Raw genomic sequence first — 13,048 nt, forward strand, 5'->3', positions numbered from 1 at the left:
GAGGTGCAAACAAATATTGCACAAGAGGAAGAAACTCTTCTCTAAAAGTTGGAGAGAGGTTTAAAAAAGTTGAGAGTTGAAAACTAGCGCTTCAATAAAATTGGGTGTTGGTGGCATAGTGCATCAATGGTTGGTGACAAAGTGCATCAATGTGAGTTGGAGACAAGTTCTTCAACATAATTGAGTATTGGTGACAAAGTCTACCAAAGGTTGGTGACAAAGTGCATCAACGGCTGTTGAAGACATGTGCTTCAACAAAATTAGGTGTTGGTGACAAAGTGCATCAACGGCTGGTGACAAAGTTCATCCATATGTGTTGGAGACAGGTGCTTCAACAAAAATTGAGCGTTGGTGACAAAGTGCATCAACATGAGTTGGAGAGAGGTGCTTCAACAAATCGAGGGATGAAGACATGTGCTTCATCAAAAGTGAGAGTTGGAGAGAAGTGCTCCAACATAACTGTACAACGAACAATTCAGACGCATACAATTTTGAATTACAGGAGAATGTTGGAAAACTAATTCAAAGTTGCAGAGGAAACCTTAGTTATTTAGGATTTGGTTGATTTAATTCATATCTAAATAGGATTTGCAGTTAGAATAAATATAGGAATAGACTTTCTTGTTTCTAGTTGAAATAGGTTTCATACTATTATAAATAAGGGTATTGATAGCTTATTTTATGGGTGGAGATCTGTGGAGGAAATTAAGAATTGTAGAGAGCTTTGTGAGATTAATAATAAAATATTTTCCTTCTACTTGGTGGAATGGACGTACTGAAGAGGATTGTATATTCAAGAGGTTAGACATAGTTTTTGCAAACTGTGAACTTCAACAACTATGGACAGAATTAGAAGTAACTCATTTGTCCAAAATTGGTTCAGATCATTGTCCATTGTTGATCAACTATAATCAAAATTCTGTTCCAATAAAGAAGAGCTTCAGATTTCTCAAGTTTTGGATTCAGCATGAGTCGTTTAAAACAACGGTGAAGGAGAATTGGCAAGTAGATTTTCATGCAAATCCATTCTATCTATTCAATCACAAGATCAAGAAATTGAAGAAGGCTTTATCTACATGGAGCAGGGCAACCTTTGGAGACATCTTTCAGAAGATAGACAGCTTAGAGGAAGTGGTTAAAGTGCATGAAGCACAGTTTGAGTTACACCCTACACTACAAAATAGAGAGAGACTTCATAAGGTGCAGGCAGAATTGTTTCCATATTTGGCTTTGGAAGAACAATTCTGGAAATAGAAATCTAGGATGAACTGGTTCAATGATGGATATAGAAATACGAAACTCTTTCATGCACATGTAAATGGGAAGATAAAGAGACTGCAACTAAGTAGAATACAAAGTATTGCAGGTGACTGGATTGAGGATAATGAAGGTATGGCTAATGAGGCAGTGAATTTCTTTCAAGCACAATTCCATGATGATGTTCCTTCATCTTTTGGAATCATTGATCATATACCACACATGGTGGATAGTGAGCAGAATAATGATCTACTGAAGCAGCCTACTAGAGAAGAAGTTAAAAAGGCAGTGTATGGGCTTAATGGATATAGTGCTGGAGGCCTAGATGGTTTTAATATCAGCTTCTATCATTCCTGTTGGGACATTGTTGGAGATGATGTAGTGGATATGGTAAAGGCCTTTTTAATGGACAGGAGCTGCCCAGGTTTATCACTCACACTAACCTGGTATTATTGCCAAGAAAGAAGGAGGTTAACACCTATTCTGATATGAGACCTATCAGTCTAAGTAATTTCATTAACAAGGTGTTCTCCAGATTTATTCATGAGAGGTTAGTTGGCCTACTTCCTAACCTTATCTCTGATGAACAAGCAGGCTTTGTCAAGGGTAGAAGTATTGTGGAGAATGTCTTCCTAACACATGAGATAATAACTGATATTAGGTTGAGAAGAAAAGCAGGACCTAATGTGGTAATCAAGCTAGATATGACTAAGGCATATGATAGGTTATCATGGATCTTTCTGACCAAAGTGTAGAGAAAGATGGGATTTGCTGAGAGGTTCATTGGTTGGGTGTTTGGGATCATATCCAACAATTGGTATCCAGTTCTCATCAATGGGCAACCATATGGTTTTTTAAATCCACAAGAGGTGTTAATTAAGGGTATCCATTATCTCCTACACTTTTTATTCTGGCAGCAGAAGCATTGTCAAGGGGATTGAATGCTTTGCATTTGAACCTTTATTTTTGTGGTTTTGGACTGCCTAAGTGGAGTCCTAAGATCAATCATTTGGCATATGCAGATGACACCATTATTTTCTCTTCCTCAGATGAAACTTCATTGCTTCTAATAATGGAAGTATTGGCAGCCTATGAAGTAGCTTCAGCTCAGCTGATTAATAAGTCGAAATCTGCAGTCTATATGCATCATCTTACAGATGAAGCTGTGTTTACAAAGGTAGAAAGGGTAACTGGAGTTAGTAGGTAGGATTTTCCTTTTACATATTTGGGCTGTCCAATATTCTATGCTAGAAGAAAGATGAAATACAACTAAGGTATGATGAGCAAGGTGTTGGATAAGTTACAATCATGGAAGGGGAAACTGTTATCTATTAGAGGAAGGGCAATGCTGATCTCTCATGTTGTACAAAGCATGCCTATTCACCTATTATTAGCAGTAAATGCACCAGCCTGTGTGATCAACAAGCTTCACAAACTCATGGCTAAATTCTTTTGGAGCAGTTCAATTGAAGGAAGGAGTAGACATTGGGCCTCATGGGATAACTTATGTTTACCACAGGAAGAGGGGGGAATAGGATTCAGATCACTCCATGATGTATCTAAGGCCTTATTTTGCAAGCTATGGTGGAACTTTCGAACCAAACCAACATTATGGAGCTCATTCATGAGCCAAAAGTATTGTAAGAAACTGAATCCTATTGTAGTACCTTGGAGGAGGAATGATTCTCATATTTGGAGGAAAATGATAGAATGTAGAGACTACATTGAACATCAAATTCTGTGGCAACCAATGATGGGATCTTCTTTATTTTAGTTTGAGAATTGGACTGCACTGGGAGCATTATACTTCATCACCTCACCTGACTTCTATTGTGATGAATCAGCTCAAAATGTGAATGAAGTTGCGCAGGGGAGGTGATGGAATGAACAAAATCTAAGGAGGTTATTACCGGATGACATAACAGATCATATTATAGAGAACATCAAACCACCGGGGGAAAATTTGGTACTGGGTAAACCTGTTTGGATGCTTGAACCAAAGGGTGAATTCAGTGTTAAATCTGCATGGGAATACATAAGGAAAAGAAGGGAACCATTTAATGCATACAGAATGATATGGATAAAGGGATTGCCTTTTAAGGTATCTTTCTTTATGTGGAAGGTGTAGAGGAATAAACTGCCTCTTGATGACTTTTTCAAGAGGTTGGGTTATTTGATGGCTTCAAGATGCTGGTGCTATGTTCAACCACAAGAAGAAACATTACCTTATCTGTTTTTCATATCATATGCTGCTAGGAGAGTTTGGTCTTATTTTTTGTCATGTGCAGGAATTAAGCTTGAAGGTTTGACCTTTCATCAGGCTGTGGTGAAATGCTGGATTGTCCAGGTAATCCCAAGACTACAACCAATTCTACAGGCATTACCACCGATCATTGTTTGGGAGTTATGGAAAAGGAGAAACTGTTATAAATATGGAGATGTAGTTTCAGTCAGTAGGGTTATTTACCAGATATCCACTGCATTTCAATATCCGGTTAAATATAGAAAACCAAGCTTACAAAAGGTTCCACATGAGTGGCCAGATTTGATCCATATGATGGAACAGTATACTCCAAAATTGATGTTCACTAAGGTACTGTGGGAATACTCTGAGCATGGTTGGATAAAAGTTAACACAGATGGGGCTTCGAGGGGGGTAATCCAGGTAGGAGTTCTTTTGGATATGTGCTTAGAAATGAAGAAGGTGATGTTGTATATGCATATGGCAAAGAAATATCAGAAGGAACAGATACAGAAGCTGAGGTGAGAGTTATTTCAGAAGCATTGAAACACTGAGTGGAACATGACTATATTTTTGTTGATTTGCATACTGATTCAATGCTTGTCAAGAATGTGATGCAAGGGGAATGGAGTACAACATGGGCTGCGGCAGAGTATGTTGAGGAAATAAAGAAGCTGATGGGGAGATGTCACTTGAAAATATCACATACACTAAGAGAAGGCAACCAGTTGGCAGATCATATTGCCAATTATGCACTGGATTATGGACCTATAGAATGCAACAAGTTTGAAGATTTGGATGTAAAAGGGAGAAGGATTGTGAATAGTGATAAATCAGTCCATATCTAAGAGTGAAGGTTGCAAGAAGCTAGGGAGAGAGGAGGTAGGCAGTAACAGAAGCAGAAAGAAAGCTGGGAATACACTTGATCATCATACTCAAGTCCTTATGGAGGAGAGTATGATGATCATTTTTTATACTAACACTGTGTTCTTTTTTGCAGAAAAAGTTATTGTAGCTAAGCCCTATTATCTAAGGAATTCCCAGTTGGTGTAATCAGTACATAGTACTCATTCCACTTAGAGGGACTTGGAGATAGGCACAAGCATAGAGGCAAGGAGGAACACCATGCTGATCAGTCCACTGCACAGAAAAGTAATGTTGTGCAGCTGATTTCGAAACCATTTCTGGGCACAACTTGGGTTTTATGGGATCATAGTCTAACATATGATAACACATCATGGTCACAAGAAGTAAAATCAACAGGAATTCAATCAGATAAACTAAGGAAATCACACGCAAAACTGATCGAAAAAGGGTGGTTTAGCTGTATTCAACACTGGACCACATTGGTAATAATATGTATGCATGTGAAATGGAATGGCTTATTGATCAAAAAGACTAACCTCTCTACTTGGCCAACTAAACATACAGGGAGTCAGGAAAAATACAACATGAAACACATTGGTTACGGGGATCACACAGTAATCTTCCATGATCAAATCCTTAGGGAGGAGATCATGGAGATTAATGTTTTAACTAACATGGCATTCTTTTTTGCCGGGAATGTTATTGTACCTATGCCTTATTCATTGACAAACCTTATAATGGTGGTATTAGTACTTTGTACTCATTCCATTGAAGGGGAGTCATGGATGAGCATAAGCATAGCAGCAATGAAAGGAAAGGGCAAATTTGATGCCCAGTTTTACTACAGGAAAGGTCATTCGAACAGCTGGTTTTGGCAAAGATATATGGGTAAATTTACTATGTTGAGGTGCATAATCTCAATGCAACATGATTTTTCAATATCCAAATGTCAAACCATGCAAAGATTTCTGTTGAAAAGTCAAGGAATGCACACGATTTTGGGCATAAAAATATCATACTGGTGCAATTCTGGGCAGAAATTTCGCCAAGGCCTTCTTGGAACAATTTTATGAAATCAGAAAAAAAACAAACTGGAGATGTATCTCAAGTCAATGTAAGAATAGAACACCTTAGAAGCATTTCAAGACAAAAAACATAACCAAACTCAGAAGAAAACCATGCGAAAAGGAAGATCAAAATAGTGTAGGTGAGCAGCCATGGGCAATGCCTTTTCACAAAGTCAATGATAGTGTGAAGCATTATTCATCATTCTATCATTACTGGGAAGATATACTGGGTACCTCTGCGAGGATATCACTGGGAATGGACCTATACGAGCATCAAACAGGGTCTCAAAATATCAAGACCTGGGCAGTGCTAAGAGTGCAAGGAAAAGGGGGCTATGCGACAGAACAAGAATATACGTACAAGGAGCTGATTTTGAACATATTGGGCTATTATATTAAGGAGCAGGAAATACAAACTCAAAGAAAATGGGCCTATTTCATACTCAAGCGGAAGGACAACAACGTACATGGATATACACGGCTAATTCTATGTGGACGGGATTTCTGTAGGCTAGTTCTTATACAAAGCTTAGTTTTTTAATTCAATTGCGTAGTAGATCAAACTGTAATATCAGTTTTGGGTACATTTTGCTCAAAATTGATAATAGGATATATGTAGTAAACATATCGTACTATCTTACTCCTAGTAAGACAACATGCTATATTTCTTTTGTTCTTTATAAATAAAAACTAGCCCAAGGCACTGCCTGGTAGATTGATTAAAAACAAAAGTCCACATCATCACAATGACTTGGTGGTAGAAGTCTCAGACTTCGATGAAATATTAATGAAAATAATGATAAGTTAGGCGAAGATACAAAGGGTGAATCAGAGGTAGGAGTCTCAGACTCCGATGATATATTAGTATAGCTTTGCTTTCTTGCTTTTTTTTTTCTTCCTTTGAAGTTTGGATTTTACATAAGTTAATCTTTTGCTTGTGTAATCTGCAATATTAAAATAAAGATTAAGGAAAATATTAAGTAAATATATACAAATAAAGTATAAGTAACTACAAAATAAATACTCACAATAAATTGATCTGAAGCACCACTAGGACGCAAATTTTATACTTTACTTATACATCCATTTAATTTTCTTATGGCTTTCTCAATCGTTTGAATTCGACATTGCAACAATTTTTTGGTGCGAATCTCCCAACTCTCTAACTTTGCGTTATTGTATCCATCTACGACTCGACCCCAAAAATGATCTATGGATTGATTGACTTTTGTTATTGGATCTTGATAAATTTGGCATAATATAACATCTTTATTTATAGAGTATTCTGTAGATCTGTCAAGACCCGTATCTCCCTCCGTATGATGTCGTGACGACACCTAGTCTCTAAGACTAAGTAAGCCTAACAGTTGTGAAAAAACTGAACAACAACAGAGATAACTACAAAACCTTAATGATAACAGTGATATATATTAAGCTGGAAAACTGCCACTCAGCATATACAAGTAAATCCAAACAAGTTTGAGCATAAACAACTCCCCAAAAACCCGGTAGTCACAAGTAACAAGCTCTAGGGAAAAACTCTAAATGTCTCTATACATCAGCATTTAGGAACAATAAGATGAGACAACATAAAGGATAGAGGGGGACTCCAAGGTCTGTGAATGCTGGCAGATGTAAGTCTCCGAAAACCGCAGCAAATACTCTCGACTAATAGCGGGGCTGGTAGGAGGTACCTGGGTTTGCACACAAAACATGTGCAGAAGAGTAGTATGAGTACACCACAACAGTACCCAGTAAGTGCCAAGCCTAACCCCGGTAGAGTAGCGACGAGGTCAGGTCAAGGCCCTACTGGGATATAATGATAAGATAGAAGATATAATAATATGATAAAATATTGAGAATTTAAAGAAAAATAACAACACATCACATAGAGGTTGTATACGGCTAAAATCGGAGAGCCCGATTTTATGATTATTATGATATCCCGCAGCCCATTTTCAAAAGGCTCGAGTCCAGTTCAAGGTTCGAACCCGAGTGTGATGACCCACCTGGCCGTCTTAAGAATTAACGCCCCGATCCCCTATTAACTGCTTCCCCCGAGTTTATTTCTACTATTTTGATTTGCCAGGATGTTCGGTTTTAAGTTTCGGAGAATTTTGGGACACTTAGTCCCTAAATGAGAGCTTAAGTGTTGGAAAGTTGACCGTAGTCGGAACAGTGTGAAGACGACCTCGGAATGGAAATCCGATGATTTCATTAGCTCCGTTGTGTTTTGGAGGTCTGTAGCTAGTTTAGGCTTGAAATGCCGAAAGTTGAATTTTGGAAGTTTCCGGTTCGATAGTGAGATTTTGATCCGAGGGTCAGAATGGAATTCCGAGAGTTGCAGTAGTTCTGTTATGTCATTTGGGATGTGTGTGCAAAATTTTAGGTCATTCGGAGGTGTTTTGGTTGGGTTTTTGATCAAAAACGTAATTCGGAAGATTTTGGAAAACTTAGGCTTGAATCCGATGTGTTTTGGTTGATTTGATATCGTTTGAGGTGTTTTGAAGATTTGTACAAGTTTGAATAAGGTTTTAGGATATGTTGGTGCCTTTGGTTGAGGTCCCAGAGGCTTCGGGTGTGTTTCGGATGCTCAACGGATCATTTTTAGTTGTTAACAAGTTGCAGATTTTGTTCAGCTGTTGCAGAGGAATTTTACCCTTAGCATTTGCGAGTGGACCCTCGCGTTCACGAAGAGTCAGTTGAGCAAGGAAAATGTTAAGCCTTCGCGTTCGCGATGGGAGCTCCGCGTTCGTGAAAGAGGAAATTTGGCCCAGTAGAATTTACACATCGCGTTCACGATAAGAGGAATGCGTTCGCGGAGGTTAGCCGGGTAAAGCATCGTGATCGCGAGGGCCTTGTCACGTTCGCATAAGAGGACTTTTGGTCAATGTCATTTTTGTGCTTCGCGAACGCGAGGGTTTGACCATGTTCACGAAGAAGGAATTAAATGCCTGGGCAGAATGTTTTAAAAGGTTTATTTCGCGAATTTTAGCCTAGGTTCCTCCATTATTAGGCGATTTTGAAGCTTTTTGAAGAGGGTTGAAGAGGGATTCAAGGGGAATCACTTGGAGGTAATATTTTTGACTTCATAACTCGTTTTTATATGATTAAGGACCTAATTAGTGGTGAAAAATTTGGGAAAAAATGGGTAATTAGGGCTTGAGTTTAAAAGACCTTTAAATAGGGATTTGAGAGGTCATTTGGACTCCGATTTCAGTGTTCTTGTTATGTATAGACTTGTGAGAGTACGAGGTTTCTGAAAATGTAAATTTCACCCGATTCCGAGATGTGGGCCTGAGGAGCATTTTGGTTATTTTACCTAATTTCGCGTATTAGCTTAGAATTAAATTGTAGAATCAGCTGCTTGAAGTGTTATTGGAGTCGAGTACTCGTGGCAAGAACATGATCTCGGGTTGATTTTTAGCCGGTTCGAGGTAAGTGGCTTGTCTAACCTTGCATGGGGGACCTTCCCTTTAGGATTGATATATTTGGTAATTGAAATGCCTTGTCCGTGATGTGACGAGTGCGTACTTGTGCAAATTATTAAAAATCCGATTTTCTTTAAGTACTTATTAGTATGTTTCTTCTCCTGGTTTTATTACTTGTACTATTATGCCTGTTGTTAGCTTAGGAAAGCATGTCTAAGTGATTTAATTGTTTAATGGTTCAATCCGTTTACCTGAACTCTATGCAGCATGCTGGGCTAGAATTATTTGTTTCCTTAATATGAAATTTCCCTTCTCTGAATATTTTCTTGCTCCTGCTGTGTATTTACATTGGGACTACGGATGTGGGATTCCGATAGCTCCCCTTTGTATATTTACTTTGGGACTACAGGTTAGATTCTCGATAGATCTCCCTGCACATTTACTTTGGGACTGCGGGTTAGATTTTCGATAGATACCCCTGCATAGTTATATGGAACTATTGGAATGCACCCGGTAGATTCCCCCAGTACTGGGTATTTACATTTGGGACTACAGATCGGGATTCCGGTAGATCCCCGCGCATTGATAGTTGGACTACGGGACAGGATCCCGGGAGATCCTTGGGACATATATATGATAGACTACGGGATGGTATCCCGGGAGATCCACTGGACAGTTGTAATTGGGACTACAAGACGGTATCCTGGAAGGTGCCCCGGTTGTTATCTCTGTGTTGAGCTGTATTTCTTTCCGTGGCTTGTTTGTCTCTGTTCTAGTTGTTGTTGTTCTGTCAATTCTATGTTATTTCTTACTGTTGCACTTATTTATACTGTTTTATTCCACACTGTTAATCCTTATATTGTATTTAACCTCAGTAGGGCCCTGACCTTCCTCGTCACTACCCGATCGAGGTTAGGCTTGGCACTTACTGAGTACCGCTGTGGTGTACTCATGCCCCTTCTGCGCATATTTTTAATGTGCAGATCCATGTACTTCTACTCAGGCCTACCATCCTTGAGGGAGGCAACTACTTAGAGACTTCGAGGTACATCTGCCGCATCCGCAAACCGAGGAGTCCCTTTCTATTCCTGCCTTTTAGTATTTAGCCCTTCTGTACTTTCTGTTCTTATTAGACAAATTCCGGAGTTAGAGCTATATAGTATTTCTTTTTTTCTTAGCTTGTGATTAGTGGGTTTCCGGGTCTTGGATTTGCATATTGGTTTTTGAGATTTATATATGGTGTATGCCGAGCGACATATTTAAACACTGTTATTGCCTTATTTGCTTTTAAATTATTTTACTTCCGCAAGTTTTGGTTATCTTCTGCAATTTAGGCTTACCTAGTCATAGAGACTAGGTGCCGTCACGATGGTTCACGGAGGGCGAACCGGGGTCGTGACAAGTTGGTATTAGAGCTCTAGGTTCATAGGAGTAATAGATCACATGCTGGTTTATTAGAGTCTCACTGATCGGTACGGAGACGTCTTTACTTATCTACGAGAGCTTATGTAACTTTTAGGAAAATTTCCACTTCATTTGATTTCCTTGTCGTGCGATATTTTGGCATCACAATTCTAAACTTATGTCTTCTATTCTCTCACATATGGTGAGGATACGTGCTACTCGAGATGATCAGACACCCGCGCCCCCTACTGCAGCCGTCAGAGGCCGGGGTAGAGGTCTAGGACGCGCACGTGGTGCAGCCAGAGCACCTACGTGAGCTACCGCCGAGGTACCACTAGCAGATCCAGCCGGAGTCCAGGCGGCCGATACGCCTACTGCTACTACCACTCCAGCTCTTCAAGAGACTCTAGCATAGTTCATGAGTATGTACACCAATTTGGCTCATGCAGGGTTGCTTCCCCTTGCGGTAGCTACGTCCCAGGCCGGGGGAGGAGCACAGACTCCTGCCACCCGCACTCCCGAGCAGCGATTTCATGTTGAGCAGGTCCCTGAGATTATTCCTGTACCGCCTGCAGTGCCAGTTCAGCCCGAGGTCAGGGCAACGGCTTCCGAGGAGGAGAAGCTGAGGCTTGAGAGGTTCAAGAGGTACAAACCTCTAATATTCAGTGGTCTAGCATCGGAGGATGCTCTGGGATTCCTTGATGAGTGTTACTGCATTCTCCGTACCATGGGTATCTCAGGATCGAGCGGGGTTTCTTTCACTACCTTTCAGCTTCGAGAGGAGCCATCTATGAGTGGTGGCGCACCTATGAGTTAGACAATCTAGATGAGGCTACTTCACATACTTGGACTCAGTTTTCAGATCTGTTTCTCCTGAGGGAGTATGTTCCTCAGAGCCTTAGGGACGCATGGCGCGCAGAGTTTAAGCATTTGCGCCAAGGTGCTATGAATATTTTAGAGTATGCTGTCCGTTACACCAGTTTGGCTAGGCATGCACCGGCCTTGGTTTCTACTATTCGCGAGAGAGTTCCCCGGTTTATTGAGGGCCTTATTCCTAGCATCAGATCTAGCATGGCTTGTGAGTTGGAGATGGATATTTCTTATCAGCAAGTGGTGAGCATTGCTTGGAGGATTGAGGGTATGCATGCTAGGGAGAGAGAGAGGAGAGGGAGGCCAAGAGGTTTGGAGAGTCGGGCCATTATTCTGGTGCTCGTACCCTAACTGCAGGTTGTCATGGTAGGGGTTATATGAGTCGCCCTGTTCATTCAGCTCTTCCAACAACTAGTAGTGCTCCAGCTCCTCCTAGATCTCAGGAGCCTTATTATACACCTCCGATTTCTAGCGCGCCTCCTGCGCGGGGTGCTTTCAAAGGTCAGTCCAGTAGACCTGGCCCTAGCCAGTCACAGCTACCACGTCCTCCCAGAGCTTATTTTGAGTGTGGTGACACACGCCATATGGTGAGGGATTGCCCCAGACTTGGGAGGGGTGCACCTCTACAAACTTCTCATCCACAGCGTGCCCCGCAAGGTTCTCAAGCTATGGTTACAGCTCCAATTGCTACCCCACTTGCTTAGCCAGCTAGAGGTGGAGGTCGGGGAGGTAGAGGTCGTCCTAGAGGGGGAGGCCAAGCTAGATGCTATGCTCTTCCTGCCCGTACCGAGGCTGTTGCCTCTAATTCTGTCATTACAAGTATTATATTGGTTTATCACAGAGATGCATCGGTTTTATTTGATCCAAACTCTACTTACTCTTATGTGTCTTCTTATTTTGTTCCGCATTTAGGTATACCCCGGGATTCTTTGAGTTCCCCTGTTTATGTTTCTACTCCTGTGGGAAATTCTCTTATTGTGGACCGCATTTATCGGTCGTGTTTGGTTGCTCCTAGTGGTTTTGAGACTAGAGCCGATTTGTTGTTACTCAACATGGTAGATTTTGATATTATCTTGGGCATGGACTGGTTGTCGCCCCATTATGCTATGCTTGATTGTCACGCCAAAACCATGACGCTGGATATGCCAGGTGTATCGCGTGTTGCGTGGAGGGGTAATTTAGATCACACTCCTAGTAGAGTTATTTCTTTTCTTAAGGCTCAGCATATAGTTAAGAAGGGGTGTGACACGTATTTAGCTTATGTGAGAGATGTCAGTATTGATACCCCTTCAGTCGATTCAATCCCAATAGTACAGGATTATCCCGATGTGTTCCCAACTGACCTTTCGGGCATGCCACCTGATAGAGATATTGATTTTGGCATTGATCTGTTACCGGGCACTCAGCCCATTTCTATCCTTCCATATTGCATGGCTCCTCCTGAGTTGAAGGATCAGTTACAAGAATTGGTTGATAAGGGTTTTATTCGGCCCAGTGTTTCACCTTGGGGTGCTCCTATCTTGTTTGTGAAGAAAAAGGATGGTTCTATGCATATGTGTTTGATTATCGCCAGTTGAATAAGGTTACATTGAAGAACCGTTATCCTTTGCCTTGTATTGATGATCTGTTTGACCAGCTTCAGGGGGCACAAGTGTTTTCTAAGATTGATTTGCGCTCAGGTTACCATCAGTTGAAGATTCGGGAGCTAGATATCTCGAAGATTACTTTCATGACTCGGTATGGTCATTACGAGTTCCTTGTTATGTCATTTGGGCTGACCAATGCCCCGACAGCCTTTATGCATTTGATGCACAATGTGTTTCGGCCGCATCTTGTCTCGTTTGTCATTGTCTTTATTGATGATATTCTGGTGTATTCCCGAAGTCGGGAAGATCATGAGCAGCACCTGA

This window comes from Nicotiana sylvestris, chromosome 6 (genome assembly GCF_000393655.2).
Source record: "Nicotiana sylvestris chromosome 6, ASM39365v2, whole genome shotgun sequence".
NCBI classification, from domain to species: Eukaryota; Viridiplantae; Streptophyta; class Magnoliopsida; order Solanales; family Solanaceae; genus Nicotiana; species Nicotiana sylvestris.